The sequence below is a fragment of the Canis lupus genome, chromosome 23, assembly GCF_048164855.1.
Source record: "Canis lupus baileyi chromosome 23, mCanLup2.hap1, whole genome shotgun sequence".
Lineage (NCBI taxonomy): Eukaryota > Metazoa > Chordata > Mammalia > Carnivora > Canidae > Canis > Canis lupus.
The window spans coordinates 34,141,263-34,157,202 of NC_132860.1; the positions used below are offsets into that span (position 1 = coordinate 34,141,263).

The 15,940-nt window shown below is 35.7% G+C and overlaps 1 protein-coding gene across 2 annotated transcripts in view; it reads right to left on the minus strand.

The window, feature by feature from the left end:
• The window catches only part of TENM4 (teneurin transmembrane protein 4), a 2,813,748-nt gene that overhangs the window by 2,641,392 nt on the left and 156,416 nt on the right, over positions 1–15,940 (minus strand). The window contains exon 3 of one of the 2 annotated variants that reach the window (XM_072794811.1): positions 7,081–7,122. The exons of the other annotated variant lie outside the window; for it this stretch is intronic. The gene's annotated coding sequence lies outside the window, so the exon portion shown is untranslated. The remainder of the gene's footprint in view (positions 1–7,080; positions 7,123–15,940) is intronic. 2 annotated transcript variants of the gene reach the window in all.

Below are 15,940 nucleotides of genomic sequence, written 5' to 3' on the forward strand. Positions count from 1 at the left end.
TTACTGAAGAAATCTGAAGAAATGTACTGAATTAAGGCCTCCTCAGACCACAATAGAGTATTTGTTGGAGCATTTCTACAACTGTGTTTTCTTCAATATCACATTATCTGTGAGGTGAATTTTGAATATTGACAAATCTTCAAAAAAATGTTGAATCAAAACAAGTTTCTGTAAATTAGTTTAATGATGTAGATAGCATATAAGAATTAGAAGACAGATGACCAACAGGTAAATAATCAATCAGCATTTATAGTTAATTCATGTACATATATATTTGCCTATTATCCTTCTTTCAAGTTAGTATCATCCCCTAAGAGCATTATACTGCCTGGAATGCATGTTTGTTTGTTTGTTTTTTACATTATCTTAAAATAGATTTGTAATTCAAATGTGCAACTTCTTGCAAAATTGCAATGCACTAATCTAGAACAAACAACTCATCAGGACCCAAAAACATAGTATGATCCCAATAATGAAAACTGAGCTTTGCCACAGCCAACAATTAACATGGGAATGGTAAGCTCATTCTAAAACCTTTCTGAACATATGGGTAATTATTGAAGAATGATGACAGCAATGCATCAGAAAGCAGAGCTAATTTTCTCTACTTTAAAGAATGAACTGTTTCCTATTGGTGGTAGTTTTTGCTTAATGACACTATATAAACATAATGATTAGAATCCCTAAAAACTTAGATCAGATAATGCTTGAGACACATTGACCCAGAACAGAACTGAGGTAGAAGGTGTCTGTATCAGCAAAATCACTAGAATGTTATTCTATATGGAACTAGACTGTCTGGAAGACACAGAGATGTGGAACTTCATTCCATCTTGATCCTGGGTGTGCTTGAGTCCATTCCTTGCTAAAGGACTAAATCTTACCACCATTAACATGCTACCCTCTTTTCAGTGTTCTTCATTCTCTCTAGATGTCCCAATCACTGCAGATACCCTATACTATATGCGTCAAAATCCTTTTCATCCTAGAACTATCTTGATTTTCGAGACCTCAGTAAGAATTTCTTTGCTAACTCCAATACTTAATGCCTGACTCCTGTTCATTCCCCCTTAATTTCAAGAGTATTTGTGTTACATAACTTACCAACTTGCCATGAAACACGTTGCATCTGATAGTACGTCATGAGCGTTCAACTCCTCAAATGTATTTTAATTTTAAAAAATCAGATTGCAGGGATGCCTGGGTGGCTCAGTTGGTTAAGGGTCTGCCTTCAGCTCAGGTCATGATCCCAGAGTCCTGGGATCAAGCTCTGCATTGGGCCCTTTGCTCAATGGGGAGCCTGCTTCTCCCTCTTCTTCTGCCTGTCACTACCCCTGCTTGTGCTCTCTCTCTCTGTCAAATAAATAAACAAAATCCTTAAAAAAAAAATCAGATTACATATTAACATCTCCTCTCCTTACATCATAAATTCTGATTTTGAGAAGATATAGGTATGATTCCCATAGGTGTATGACCTAGGATAAGTAATTTACCTATCCTCCAACTTCTTTAGTTTGCTGATCCTTAAAAGAGAGATAGTAATGCCTACCTTGTAGAAGTTTCATGAGTATTGAGTGCATAACAGATGTGAATGCACTTGAGTTCTATCTTTGCTCTGGAGTGCTTCTTTTTCCATTTCCTTTCAGCTTCAGGATTGATGAAGATGCATTTAACTGGGATTAAAATGGTTAAAGAACTTGATATGTGGCATATATATATAATGGATTTTTCAGCCATCAAAAAGAATGAAATCTTGCATTTGCAACATGGATGGAACTAAAGGGTATTATACTAAGTGAAATAAGTCAGTCAGAGAAAGACAAACACCATATGATTTTACTTATATATGGAATTAATGAAACCAAACAGATGAACATAGGGAAGGGAAGGAAAATTAAAATAAGATACAAACAGAGAGGGAGACAAACCATGAGAGACTCTTAACTATAAGAAACAAACTGAGGTTGCTGGAGAGGAGGTAGATGGGAGATGGGGTCATTAGGGGATAGGCAATAAGGAGCGTACTTGATGGAATGAGTACTGAGTGTTATATGCAACTGATGAATCACTAAATTCTACACCTGAAACTAGTAATACACTATATGTTAAATAAATTGAATTTAAATGAAAACTCTTTTTAAAAAGAACTTTATATGAAATAGCTCAATTATTTCTGTGTCAAAATACTTCAAAATACAGAACAGCAGTACTGGTCTGTGTGTTCACTATTTCAACAGAGGAAGGGAGTAGATGGATTGGAAAGAAACTGAACTTCTGATAGAGCCTCCCAGCCTATTCCACTATATTTTCCCAACCTCTCCAGCACATGAGAGAGAAATATGCTGCTTTTCAACTTCATAATTTTCCCCAGTGATGAAAGAATTGATGAGAGCAGCTTAGGAGGTGGGGATGACACTATATAACAACAACAACAACAGCAAAAACATAACAAGAGGCAATAAACACTGTTTTCATTCTCTGATTGCTATTATCAAACACTGAAAGGCTCCTCTAAGGATTACATAAAATGGTAATTTATCTATATATATCTCCATCTTTTGGACCTAACGCTCTTTGGAGATAGGCTGACAAATAGACTATTCCTTGTTGGCTGTCATACCTTAAACACTTGAGCACACTTTCTGGCACACATATGTTCAGTACATGTTCATTGGACTGTGCTCTTACATCTGCTAAAGGAGAAGGAAGCTAATCTTGCTCATGCCAAATTTCCTAATTCATCTTCTTTTACTCTGCCATGTACAGAAGACAAAAATGTGTAGTAGAAAAAGTAAGGTCATCAGATTGACCTACGTTCAAATGAAGAATCTGCACTAACTGACTGGATGACTGAGTAATTTACTTAACCAAAATGAACAGTGCCGTCTTCACTATCAGTATTGTGCATATCAATGATTCCTCCTTTTGCAGAATGAGGCAATCACTTCTCTGATACTTATTTTTTAAATTACTGGTTACATTGAGGTTATTATCTTATGCATATGTTTAACTGTTTATTAGGCATTCAGCTGGCTGCCCCACAGATACTGCAACCCAAATACATACAAAATTGGGCTTATTATCTCACAACTCACAGCTTAGTCCTTTGAAAGTTAACACTACCAACCGAGGTATCCAAACTAGAACACTGGTAGTCATTTAACCTCACTCATTTGAATGATTCTAACTCTTCCTCCTTCTATCTATTTAAGAGCCAACAGAATATATATTCCCATCTCTATGCCCATTGCTCCTAACTTTGTTTATAACTCTTATTCCTCCCTGGATTGCTCATGGTCTACAAACAGTCTTCTTCCACATTTCAGCTAAAACAATCTTTCTAAAATGCCATCCAGTTGTGAAAATTATTGTTTGAATTTTTCATGGTTCTTTAAGTAATAGGCTTTTATTGGACACTGTGTGTCAGTTTGAAAAAGGGAGAAGGAATATGAAACAATGGGAACAACAAGTATTAAGACACTAAGGAATTAATAAACATACTGACCTAGAGACTATAAAATACTTGGTCATCATTATGACACAGGGGTATTTGAAAGAATGATAAAAACTGAGTGTGGAGAAGTGAACAGAGATAGATCATGAAGAGCTTTACATGCTAAGGTGTGTGTGTGTGTGTGTGTGTGTGTGTCTATATGTTACTTTAGTTTTACATGTATGAGATGCAAAAGAATTGAGTCTCATCTCTGCCATCAAAAAATTCTGCATTTTTGTAACACCTGTCACACAGTAGTGTCTAAAGAGAAAGCAAATATCTTCAATAAAAAACAAAAGGAAATCTTAGATAGAAGCAGAGAAGCTTATTGATTACCTCCTGCTTTAATCATACTCATTTATATCAACCACTCTTATTACCAACGGCTATTGTTCTACTAAATATTCAGTCATCTTTTCATCCAAAGTGGTCCCATAAAACAATGGTTATATTGAAAATAACAGGTACACACTAATGAATTTAATAGCCAATAAGATGCTCTTGACTATTCATTTAGAGAGCTTAAAATAAAAGAATGTACAGAATCTTTCTAGGCAGTGAACTAAGGCCTAGAACAAAGAAATCTCTTGTTAAAATTAATATTACTAAAAGCAATAAAATACTTATTTGATAAGAAAATAAGAATCAATAATCTTGGGGTCCCTACATATCATATAAATTTACTGGTTCACCTCTTAGATATAAAAATTCATTTTTCCTTTCTTTTTCCTTCCTGCCTTCCTATCTTCCTGTCTTCCTTTTCTCCCCCCTTCATTTCCATCATTAGAACACAGTCCCATGTACTACTATGCTTTCTACTCTGAAGTCAGAACATCCTTTCAGCTTCTTACAACCTATCCAGCAGCTGCCTGTTGACCTTAAAATGACAATCCAGATTCTCAGCAATGACTTTCAGGTCCTCTCACCTCTGGCCTTTGCACTTTTGTAGCCTCACTGTACATGCTTAAACTACTTTCTCCCACCTTTCCAATCTACCCCATAAACACAATGTGGCTGCTTGCTCCTACTCTTGGGGCCTTTGCAAGGACTGTTCTTTCTATGGAGAGCCTCTTATTTGTTTATTCCTATATATCTCTCAATTTTAATATCAATTTCCAAAAATCTTACAAAAGATAATTATTGCTTCTAATGCATCAATTCCTTTACCTAATATTTTTCTTCTGGTATTGTAAAATACTTTTAAACATTGTTTATTGAAGCATAAAATATACACACAAAAGTGTACAAACGGCAAGTGTAGGGCTTGAAATTTACAAAGTGACAGTACTGTGTTTTATTTGATTTTCAAAGCATTAACTATGATTTTGATTAAACATCTGTTCTGTGATTTGAAATATGCTCATTCCACGAAGGATACAAATATATAATAAAAGAATTATTCCTTGTCTTCACGGAATTATCTTTTGATGAGATGTACACAATAGGATAATTAGGAGCAGGATCAGTGAGAAATGACTCATTTATTCATTCATTCATTTAGTATTTGTTGAACCACTACTGGATATAAACATGACTCAAAGAAGACAGATTCAGCTCCTGCCCTCATGGAGCTCAACTAAGTGAAAAACTAGACAGATGCCAGTCAGAGTTCTACATGCTATAGACATTCATATGAATGAAAAGTATTCCCAGTTTGGGCAGCATGAGGTTGGTGGTGGCAGTGTAAGGGAAGTTTTCTGAAGGAAGAGATAATGAAGATAAGACTTGAAAGCTAAAGGAGAGCCAGTCAGTAAAGAGAGGGGAAGCATCTTTCAGACAGAGGTTCAAACACTGGAAAAGGTCCAGAGGAAAAGAAGAACTTGTTGCATCTGCAGAACTGACATATTTCAGTTCGGGGACACTGGCAAAGCCTGCTCTTACAACCACATTTATTTCTATAGTCTAATATAACTTTGTCTCTTAGGATTTTTTTCAAATCGAGTTATAAAATCTATATGAAAACTGCAAGTTAGATATTCTGAATACCAAAAAGCAAAACCCAGGCACAAGGACCACAAAGGCTATTTGGAATTTTCTCCAGGGATCATGTGCAATTATCTAAAGTGAGAGGGGGAATGGAGGATATTGACAAAGCAGGACTTACTGAACCCAGGAGGAACCAAGCAGACCATGGTTATGGCATCAATAAAGTTTGTGCCCAGGGCAGGATTTAACATGCGCAAACAACAGTCTTAATATAGAGATGCTTATTTTCACTGTAGGCCAAAGAAAAAACTTCCAAGAAAATGGAAGATTGTCATCTATCTATATACTGTGCTTTACACATTTGCTTTAGGGTCTGTTTTTGCTCTATTTTCCCAAAAGTAATGGTCATAAAGAACAGGGAGTTGTTGCCATACATATAAGCTTAGACTAGGTATTGTGATCAGTGGGTCTAACAACTCTAATACTTGTTACTCCTTCTCATTGGAAAGCATAACTAGCCTGGGCTGTTGTCCTGATGCAAGCACTGGGGTGTGATGGTGAAGAGAGATTACAGAAACTTCTCTAATGGAGCTTACATTCCCTATATGGAGACAGACAGTGGATGAGTCAACAAATGAATAAGACGACTTCATGAGAAATATGTGGAGGAAGATAAGGGATTACTCCAGATAGAAGTCAGGGAATGCTCTGTGGAAAGGGGATATTTGACCAGACACCTGACCAAACAGAAAGAAGTAGACCAGGAAAGAGAACCTGGGGGTAGATGGAACACCAATAGCAAAAGCCCTGAGACAGAAATGAACTTGGGCTCACTGCAATGACACAAAGGGGGCCGTGTCAAGGGAGCTTCTCTGTTTTCTAGAGCATCTAAGGCATTTAGAGCAGCTCAACAGAAAATTCCTAGAACATCTTGCTCTCAGGAGTAAGAAGGAAAAAAAGGATGGTAGAAGTTGCATTCACAGAAGTGAGCAGATGCAAGGTAATTGAGGCTGTTATATCTCAAGTTAGCAAGTTTGAGTAATTGTGGTAATTTATGCAAGATGTGATTGATACCGATGTAGGCTAGATACCCATCTTGCAGTAGGTTGATAGCAGTGAAGACAGACAGGGTCAAACTAAGGATATCCTTTGGAAGTAGAGCTGACAGGACATTATGATGGAGTGCATGTTGTGTATGAAGCAATGTAAGGAATCCAGGAGAAGCCTTCTTTTACCAGTTTCAGTAAATTGTATGTGGTAATGTCAGTCACCTGAGAAAGAAGGCCTCTTTTTTGATGAATGTTAACTCAATGACTACATGATGTTAATGCTGTACCACATTATATTGTACAATTAATTGTAGGAGGGAAATTGGTTACCATTTGAAAGGTAAGAATGGTGAGCAGGATGGAGTAGTACAAGAATAGAAAAGAAATGAGCTCCATCTCATCTCCTGGACTGATTCTATCTTCCTGGAATTGGCCACCTAGAACACTGATAGGAAAGATTCTGGAGCCCTATCTGGAGATAATGCTGAGATTCAGAAAAATCAATAGTGGAAATAAAGAGGGGAAAGGTTGTAACACCTGCCATATATCTCTGGAAGTGAAATGAAACAGAATACTATTGCATTTAGAGTCAGGTAGACATACGTTACTCACCCTTGGGTAAGTCATGTAATGTCCATGGCACTCTGTCTTCATCTATAAGATGGGGATACAAATTCAAATCTTACATACATGTAAGGAAATCTTGTATAATATATAATAAAATATGTCAAGCAACTAACATTTAAGATAAAATGAATACTCAGATTTGCTCATTAAGAAATAACTTGCAGGGCAGCCTGGATGGCTCAGCGGTTTAGCACCACCTTCAGTCCAGGGCATGATCCCGGAGATCTGGGATCGAGTCCCACATCGGGCTACCTGTATGGAGCCTGCTTCTCCCTCTGCCTGTATCTCTGTCTCTCTGTCTCTCTCTCTCTCTCTCTCTCTGTCTCTATGAATAAATAAAATCTTAAAAAAAAAAGAAATAACTTGCATATATTATATCTATCTATATCTATCTGTCTAATCCTTTGATAGATCAGAGATTTGATTCACCAAAAACACATAAAAACAAGTGCCTCTATTTCATTTTCTCTGTCACTCCCAGATCTCTGAGATTGCTTATCATTCCAGATGATTTCCCAGTTATAGAATTTGTTTAAAAGATTTTATTTATTCATTTGACAGAGAGAAAGACAGCACAGTCAGGGGCAACAGCAGGCAGAGGGAGAAGGAGAAGGAGGCTCCACTGAGCAGAGAACCCAATGTGGGGCTCCATCCCAGGACCCTGGAATAATGACCAAAGGCAGATGCCACCCAAGTGCCCCCCAGTTAGATCATTTTAACTTCATTTTTTGGCATACTTTAGCACATCCCAAATGATCACAAGCCTTTAGATAAATTAATCTGATGATGATAATGATGATAAAATTATAGTCTTCAAAATAAATGGAGATTAGCAGGCAGCTAGAAGAGACCTAGAGCTCTCCAGTAAACACTGAGGATAGCCAGTGAGTTATTATGGAAGATGTTCCATCAATTTAGTACAGTTTTTCTTGTCTTTCTCTCTTTCTTCCTTTCTTCCTTGCTACCTTCCTTCCTTCCCTTCTTCCTTTCTTCCTTTCTTTCTTTTCAGGTTGGAAGTTAGTGGGCTAAATGTGAATACTAATACAATAAAGGAACTTATTACAGAGCCACCTAATGCTTTTATGTTGAACTTAAATCAGGTGTGGACCCCTTAAATTCAGACCATGCCTCATCTGCTCAAATCCCTTCAGAAAATTTCTGACTCACTCAGAGTAAATGCCAAAGTATTTACTATGGCCCACAAGACTTTCTTCTCTTCACAAAAGAAGCGATAGAAATGAGAGCGGTTAAATGATTTGCAAATGGTCATAAAGTTAGTAAGTAAAATTCTGCTGAAAGCAGAACTGAATCTCAAAGCTGCAATTCCTTCTACTATACTATACCCTCACTACCACTCTAACCATACCATCTACTACTACCCCCCCATGGTTAGCACCAGCATGAAAGTGCAAGCAAAATTTAAATAGTGGGCTCTTATTGTATTTCCCGTTCCTGGCATACAATATCTGCTCAATAAAAATATATTTCCCTTAGCTGTTGGATACATAAGATTCCAACCAATACTGCACAAATTTCAGCTCACACAGAGCCTCTGTCCAGTATGAACAGACTGTGACTAGCCTAATTGGTACAAATTGAAGGCTGTCTAAGCCATCTTTCACACTAACATGCTGATTAAATAATCTTCACCCTAGCCTTACAGGCCCAAACAGATATGACAAAGTGTCACTCATTTAAAAAAAATGAAGGGCACTGGATTGGCATTTTTGATGTTAGCACAAAAAAAGAAAAAAGAGAAATTGTCTAAGTTCAGGCTGTAATTATTCTCAAAGTGTATATGAAATACAGAATAGAGGATGAGAAAATGATTAGTTTCATACACAGAGCAGTGAAGTATTTTGAAGTGATTTGTATTCTTTGTCTCTTTGAGTTACATTCAAATAAAAAACTCACAGTTCCACACGCTTGAAAGAAATTAAATCAAATAAATTCCATGCACTGAATATTCTCTGCCTTTCTTCTGTACTGCTGATATGGGACAAATAAATAATTCCAGACTGTGCATCAGGGCCCTTGGCTTCTAGTTTTGGTTTGTCAGTTAACAATTATTTTGAACATGAGCAAATCCCCTCACCTTTTGACATTACCCTTTACAAATCATTTAATACAAAAATAAAATGGGGAGATATTTTAACTATTACCATGTTTATTTTAGGTGTAACATAAAGGTTTGCATTCTACCTACAAGGAGTAAAGAGTATGGTTTCATAGCTCTGAGTGTGAGCTTTGGAATCGGATTACATGGGTTTAAATAGGTCCTCAGTTATTCACTGCTTCTAAAAGCTTGGTTATGTAAGTTCTGCCTTTAAAGACTCAGTTTCTCATTTGTAAAATGATGATAACAACCTACATAGCTTATAGTGATTTTTTGTAAAAGAAATATTTAATGTAGAAGGCTAGCAGAGTCTCTAAAAGAAAGCATTCAATAAGTACCTTCTTTTTTCTTATATTATTATTAATACCAGTATGATCATTGATGAAATTAGAACAGGTTGTAGTTCTTAGCTGGGTTCTATTATTGGCTACTTGTGTAACTTTGGATCCAATGATAATCTTGAACTCTCTTGATCTTTCACTATAAGGAATAATATCAGTTGTGCTTGGTAGGTAAATCAGCTATTCTACAGATTACTCTGCTATCATATATGATATGTCCAATAACTACAAGTTGATGTGATCACTTTTACTCCAGTCTCCTATGATTCTAACTTTCTCATCTAATTATCCAATGTATAAGGCTCATTTCAATTGAAGATCTATTCCAGGGCTTCTAGATGGCATGATTTATAATCAAGGTGTGACACTACTAAAACTTTGTACAATAGAAGCTATACGATTAAAAGGACACAGATGTGTCTCTCCTCCTTTCCCCCGACAATGTTCTCACTGAAATTGCCAGTTACCAATGGAGGGAGCTCCAAAGAAACTAGTGGCAGAGGCTACCATGGAAGAGAAAGTTATGTTGGGCACACTTGTCAAGGAAGTGATTGTGGAAATGCCTGAAGGTCAGAAAAGTAATAAGCCTGCCAATCCAATTCAGAGCAACCTCCTCTCCCCAAAAAACGTCTTGCTTTCATAAAATTTCAAATGTTTTCAAATGAAACAACTTGTCCCCTACATTTCAACTCCTTTAAATTAATCCACCGGGGCTAATTGGTGGCTACTTGTTGGATGCTGAACCCAAGCAAAAAGTCCAAAGCCCATCTAAAACCTCTCCATAAAGCTGTCTAATTCCAAATTCTTTACACTGTGCTCTGCTTTCTTCTGCAATGTCTAATATCTGGGACTCCCATTCCTTTCATGAGTATGCATGTCCTCAAATCTGTGTAGAAGAGAGGTTCCCTCTGACCCCCAGAACTACAGTACATTTCCCACATACAGTTCTTTCAGTCCTCTTTGAAAGGAGAAGAATGGCCTAAAGCAGATTTTTAAACTATTTACAATTGTATTTCTCAATCAGCTTCACTTAAAAAGCACACAATTTACATATGGTTATTCTGTATTCACTGAATGTTATACTTTCCCAAAATCTATCTCCTTGTCAACTTATTTTTCGAAAAATAATAATAGAGTAGTAGAAAAGCGAAGTCCAGAAATCCTTATTTCTTTGCTACCAGCTTAATTAATTATATTAATGATACTTTCTAGGGAATATACTGCATGCAAATAAATTTTAATATATATTAATGATAAAATATTGAAACATGTTATTAAAAATGTATACCTGCATACATGTATATTATAGACATCATGATTTGCTTCTGTTCCTCTCTTTAATATCATCTAGACTTACTGTCTTGATTCTCCTCAAACTTAATCCTTGTTATATCTATCCTAAAACTTCATGGTCCAATAATTATGGGTTTTTGTATTCCTCCAAATAAGCTATGATATTCTTTACGTCAGTGTCTTTGTATAGACTGATTTTTTTTTTCTAAGATAGATATGCCTACACTTAAGCAAGTGCATATCCATTCTCTAAGATCCAGAACTAGTGGCTCCTTTTTTTTTTTTCAAATTGTTTCTTACCTTTCTCCTTCCCCAGAGAAATTTAACATTCTCATTTTTGTTGTTATTGTACCTTGTACTTTGTTAAAATATTTACCACCATGTTGTGTAGATATTTACTTGCCATTCTGTCTATAATTGAGCTCTGGAGTTTTTACTAATGTCTTTCCAATAGTGAGCGTTTAATAATTGTTAGTTGAGAGAGCTATATGATCATGTACTAGAAGGTTAATTATAGAAGATAACTTTTTCTAACGTGAATAGGAAAACAATGAGAAATGAACAATTGCATGAGCCAATCACATCATATTTTATATAATTATTTCATTAACAGCTAACATCAATCTTAGCCCAATTCTTCTTACGCTAATTTGTGGATGACTTGATTATGAAGTGCAGTAGTCAGATACTCATACATTTATAGTCATGTTTTAATTCATCAATTATCAAGTTCACTGTTGAAATTCCCACAAATTGTAGCACTTTATTTTCCGAAGGTAATAGATGTATTTTAAGCCTCAGATGAATTCAAATTAATCAATTTGCTTATAGAAGCCATCTAGAAGGAGATGCACTGCTGCTGGGACTTGAAAACAAATGCATGACATTTATAACATTATGGATTTTACTATCTGGACAGTTTCAGATACCCCATTGAGCATCAAATTTGCTGACCACAAAATCTCCTATGAGCTCTTATTCACTATATGCCACTTCTTGGTAGTGCTTATCACTTCTGCAATTTGAAGTGTGTTTTGGGGATTGTCTGATTAATTTGATTCTTCCCAATTAGATTATAAATTCCTTAATGGGAGGAAATGGACCTCTGATACCCACCATGGGATACACAATATCTAGCACACGGTCAGTAAATAATAAATGGATATACAAAAATGAAAATAATGTCCTTCATCCAACATTGAAGTAATGCTTGGTTTCAATAATTAGTTGGAAGAACAATATATATAGCACCACACCCTAAACCCATGAAGCTGCCAAGGGTTCTTTGGGAAGTTTCTGGAAATGCATCCTTGGTCAGGCATAATGCTAATAATGATATTAAGAATAAAAAGAAGGGCAACAGCAAACAACAGCATTAAAAACAAAAGTGAGTTAGCAGTAAAAAATGATGATGATTACAGTGAAAAAGCCCACACAGTACTAAAGGTGATTTCATACAACATTCCAAATCCATGCCACAAACTCCCAAGGTCAGTTTTAATATTCTATTTAATGGAAAGAAAAACTGAGTCTTAGGAAGGTAATTCAGTTACTGACTTACTTTTGTAACCCAGACCCATTTGACTACGCAATGACACTTTATTCTAGGAAACTTCTTTAACATTTCATTAATAAGAGCTTTTCTAAGCTAAGAGTTAAATACTAAAAGGTAAATATTATTGGTAACTCTGAAAAGCATCCTCAATGTTTGTTATACCATTTTATAATATACTTGTTTATGAATCTTTTCAATCTCTCACTATATTCTATGCTGCTGGAAACAAGTGACAGGGCAGCCCCGGTGGCTCAGCGGTTTAGTGCCGCCTTCAGCCTGGGGCGTGAGCCTGGAGACCTGGGATCGAGTCCCACGTCGGGCTCCCTGCATGGAGCCTGCTTCTCCCTCTGCCTGTGTCTCTGCCTCTCTCCCTCTCTCTCTCTCTCTTTCTCTCTCTCTCTCTCATGAATAAATTAATAAAATCTTTTAAAAAAGAAAGAAACAAGGGACAGAAATGTGTGTATTAGGCATTTATTTTTTAAATTAAAGTATAGCACATTGTTATTGATATAATGGTGCTTGATAAATGTTTGTGAGAGTGATATTTAAATGTTTTACCATCTCTTTTCATAAAAGTGGGTGGCATTTATTCAAGTAGAAAAATTATGTACCTCACTTATCACTGCATATATAGAAGATTTCACTTCACCTTTTTTCTAAATGCATTTCTTCTCATATGTACATATCCAAAACTCTGAAGATGAAAAAGTCTGGCTTGGTAATATTAACTAATTGGTATTTAATTAAATTACTCCTTTTGAGGTTATCCTTATTATAAACTTTATAATCCTAAAGTAGATAAATTAGTGGTTATTTATATTATATAATTTTATTTGCAAATTATAGAGTCTTTTGGGATTTTAAAAATTTATTCAATTTGCAAAATAATTGTAAGAATTTTAATCTTCTAAAATATGAATATTCAACTGAGAAACATATGGTTAATTTTTGAGATTGAAAATCTTAGTGATCTAACATGCCTTGGCCACTCTCTAGTGGTTTCTAATTTCTTTCTCAAAAAGCATTCAGAACACTCAGAAAGCATGTGTATGTCTGTGTATGTGTGTGTATACACACATGGAGATGGAAAGGAGGCAGAGGAGTAACCATTTAAGCCCAACCATTGTTGTTGCTACTGCAGCTTTCCCAGTGTTTCCCATTATAACTGAAAGCCTAATTTAATAATTGCTGAGATACCCAGCCTCACTGAATGCAGTAGAATCTGGCTTTTCAGTGAGCTACTGCAGTAAGAGATGAGTATATAGCTTTAATTTCCATTCAGGTATCAGCTCTGTCACTTACTAGATTTAACATCTTTGGAAAATAATTCATTTTCATCTGAGCCTCTGTTTCTTCATCTATAAAAGTGGGCTTAATAACAACACTTAACTCATAATATTGTAGGGCGCTTTCAATGAGGCAATGGCTATGAAAAATGCTCTGTAAATGATAAAACATAATATTTATAAAGCTGTATTTTGTAGTCAGGAGAGAAACAAAAAAAAACTTTCTAGAGTTTCTCCATTTATTGACTACTGAACATTTTTAGGTCCAGGAAAAGAAAAAAAAGTAAAAAACAAAAAACACGTAGCTTTCAAAGTCTTCTGGCCTGAGCCCTATAGTTCTGCTATAGACATGTGCTTTTTGTAAATTCTTTACCTTTATGATTTTTAATTTTCTCATCTACAATTGAATGAAATTTTCCTCAGAGGGCATTTATGAGAATCTAATAATAAAGTAAAGGTGAAGTTTCTGGCACAGTGATCATGCACAACTATTTTTTAAACAATCTTTTTTGCTCCACAGTCTCCATTTATACTGCATACTATAGAAAACTTACTGGATTCATAATTAATAAAAAGGAAAAGTAAAATGAAAATCAAAAGGGAAGACAAGGGAAAAAAAGAAGATAAAAGTGAAGTTAATTCTAAAGATGGTGAACACTATCTTTATAGTTTGTGTAGGAATAAATTGTACTTGAATTTAATGTGTTTCCATGACAATTGAACATTATTTTACCCTTGGATGAGGACATTAAACAAAAACTAGATGAAACACAGAGCACATACTGGCATTTCTCTGGGGGAATTTGTGGGCTAGTCTTGTCTTTTGTGTAGATGAAGAGCTGAGGGAGATAATTGGCTGACACATTTCATATTTTCAAGAAGATGAGGAAAAACTAGCTTGTTCCTCCCTTTGGAAGTAAAATGTCAAGCAAATAAATGGAAATGTGGTTCTGCACCATGTGTGATTTGGGGATGATTCACAGCCTCAGAAGCATCCTGAGTTCAGGAGCAGAGCTTGGCAATTTTCTTTCCCAAACCGCATTTGAACAAGTATGCTTTTAAAGATAACTGTAATAAAAACTTATGTTTCAGGTCATAAACTGTTTACTGCAAGAACCCTGGAGGAAGACATGGTTTTCCTGGTACTTTCCCTGAAAGATCCCCCTAAGACCACTTCTTCAATGTGGTCTCTGACCCTAATCCATGGCCAGGGACCCACTCCTAGTCTGATTTAGCTGCCTTACTCTGAACACCCATCTTATGTTCATCACTACACTAACCACAAAGTATTGATGTTCCATGGCTTCTCTGTCCTCCATAAAAACATTATTTTTTAAGGGCACATAAATTCATTTTGATTTCTGTATTCCCACAATCTAGCAAATAAGCAGGCATGGGAGCTTATAATTTGGTAGGTGAGTGAATACACTGTTATGCTTTATTCTTCTTGGACATGTTATATCTTCATCATTACCAAAAACAAATTGTCAGAGAAAGAGCAACATGAAAGCAACATTAGGGACTATGATAATGAATGAATTAAATAAATTCCCTTTGAGCACCCTTGTGTAAAGAGAACTTGGAGGTCCTTCTCAACGATTGGTAGTATGCTATTCAAATACTTAAATTATAAAAATTAAGATAGTGAGCTTTTCAATCAGACTAATCTGAATCTGCATCTTAGCTTCTATTCACCAAACCAAGGACTGCAATTGGGTAAGGAGACTTGAAATGGAGAGATAGTTTTTTTTTTTTTATTAAGTCATCAAGGAATCACAAAACTTAAACAATATTTTGATAATACTATGAAGGACTATACATCAAAATTACAATTCACTGCTAAGCAAACAGTGTAACTTTGTTTCTATTATTTCTTTACTCTCATTCAAGCTTGTGAGTTTTGCTGCATGTTTAATATATATTCTACACAGAATTTGCATGAGATAGTCTGAAAGATATCAAAAGCAAAGCTGATTCATGGACTGACTAAATAGAAATTTCTAAAGAAAGCAAAAGTCCCTTTCTCACAAATACGGAACATCTGCTCCAAAAGTTAGCCCAAGGCACAGATAATATATGCCTCTAGAATCATATGCTTGCCTAGGCTTTAGGGATCTGGGGATCTGGGTTCGTATTTGGACTCCAAGACTTATTAGCTGTTAATTCTCTGGTAAGTCATGCAAACTCTCTCTCAGTTTCTCCATATCTAAAACAGGATTATTTTTTTTTTTTTTATGATAGTCACAGAGAGAGA